Genomic DNA, 2,170 nt, shown 5'->3' on the forward strand with positions numbered 1-2,170 from the left:
TTCGGACAAGCCTGGCCCTTATCAGCTCCCCTCCTCCTAGACCTGGCAGATTTATGGCCAGACTGCCGGCTAAGGACTTTGCTTCCCTGCCAACCACCCAGGAATTTCCAGCCCCCACCGGCACTGCTGATGCAGTGTAGAGCTGACAGAGAGAGAGATTTTATACTTACTGATGGTCGGGTTTCTTGGTCTAGGCTAGGGACATGATTCTCACATTGGCTATGTAATGCCCAGGATTCAATTCCCAAATACCTGGGGAGAAAAGGACTCATACCTTTATATACTTTTTTTAAGTGTGTGGGCTTCCCTTCAACTTTGCGTACAGAAGGCCCAGCTTCATCCTCTGCCTTCTCCATTTCATGTAGCAGGACTGGGGGAGAAACTCTTATTTCAGATCTTTGGGAGCTACTGCCAATCAGAACAGACAGCATTGAGCTAGATGGACTGTCATCACCATCACCACTCTGCTGCATCAGACCAGAGTTCCATCTAGTATAGCATCCTGTTTCCCACAGTGGCCAACCCGAATCCTCTGCAAAGGTCCTAACAGGGACATCATGAAGGCAACAGCCCTTCCCCTGGTCCTGGTATTCCTGTCCGGCTGAAAACCCAGCATCGTCATTTGCCTGTTGGTTTCTACCAGAGATGGAAATCCAGATGCTACTGGGTTACAACTCCCGCTATTCCTAATTATTGGTCTCGCTGCTTGGAACTGGAGCCTAACAGCATTTACAGACCCACAGGTCCCCCATCCCTAGTTCATATGTTAAGTATTATGTGCGTCCTCTTTGCTCAGTTTTTTGTCCGCATTTGATTTGACTCACTGGCTTGTTCAATTCGTTTATTGTTGATAGGCTCTTATTCTATTTGAGTAATTATTTTAAAAATGCTCTAATGCAGAGGTGGGGAATCCTTTACAGCCCAAGGGCCACATTCCCTTCTGGGGGCCACATGCCAGTGGTGAACGGGGCAAGAGATAAAAGTGGGCAGAACAATGGGAGTGAATGTTACCTTGCTACGTTGTTTGCACATTGCTCTGTGTCCTCAACCCAAGAAAACAATTAGAATTAGGAGTTCAAAGACTCATTTCTGACAGGCAAAAAAAGTCAAGGAGTGGCAAAGCAGGGCAGGAAGAGTTCCAAGGGCCAGACAGAAAGGTCTGGACAGCCCCATTTGCCCCCCCCCGGCTGAAATTCCCCATCTGTTTTCATGGATTGTTTTTTAAAATCATGCTAGCAATCCTGGAAACTTATCTCATGTAAAGGGATGGAATAAAAATACCTGAATAAATAATATATTTATTTAGAGGTTAAATAGGGGTTTATTTAGCGGTTAAATAGAGGCTTTGTTTTTAAATTGTTTTTTGTTAAAAAAATGTGTTTTTAAATTTGTATATTTGTTTTTAATGTTTTTAATTGCTGTAAACCACACAGAGAGCTTCAGCTATGGGGTGGTATATAAATGTAATAAATAAGTAAATAAATAAATTGTTTCACTATCATTTAACTTCTTCCTCCACCCTTTTAAAGCAGCCATTGCCACACCCTTTGGCAGTGAATTCCATAAATTATGCAATCCTTGCATCATTGGAAGTACTTTCTTTCCTGACCTGAATCTACTGAACATAAATTCAGCTTCTTATGTCACTGAGCAGGAGGTTTGACTAGATGACCTCTAATATGTCTTCCAGCTCTAAACTTCTATTATTAATTTGGATCAGGGCATCTGCCTAGACCTTAAAAGCATATCAGTATTACTGAAAACTCTAACCCCGCCCCCCCCAAATCCCCTAACAATAGCAGCAAAACTATACAGTACACGTTTACTCAGAAGTACAACTGGGATTCCTGCCAGGTAAATGAGTACAGGATTGCAGCTTAATGTTCCCTAAATGCAGAAGAGAAGCATTGGTATGTGTTTAAAGGTGCAAAAAAGTTACCTACAGCTCAAGAAGCACTCAGGTATTGTCCCACAGTAGGTGTCCTTTGACAGACATCAGCTAAAGGCCCTGGAAGGCAGTAGGGTTTCTCTCCTGTATGAGATGCAGCCATCAAATTCAGTGTGGTCAGGAGAAGCATTGTGAAGTGTACCCACTTGGTCCATCAGAGAAGACTTGTGCGCACAAGACAAAAAGCTCCAGATCAGGATGAAAATGACGAGGTTAGCAGCA

The sequence above is a fragment of the Rhineura floridana genome, chromosome 3, assembly GCF_030035675.1.
Source record: "Rhineura floridana isolate rRhiFlo1 chromosome 3, rRhiFlo1.hap2, whole genome shotgun sequence".
In the NCBI taxonomy this organism is placed as follows: domain Eukaryota; kingdom Metazoa; phylum Chordata; class Lepidosauria; order Squamata; family Rhineuridae; genus Rhineura; species Rhineura floridana.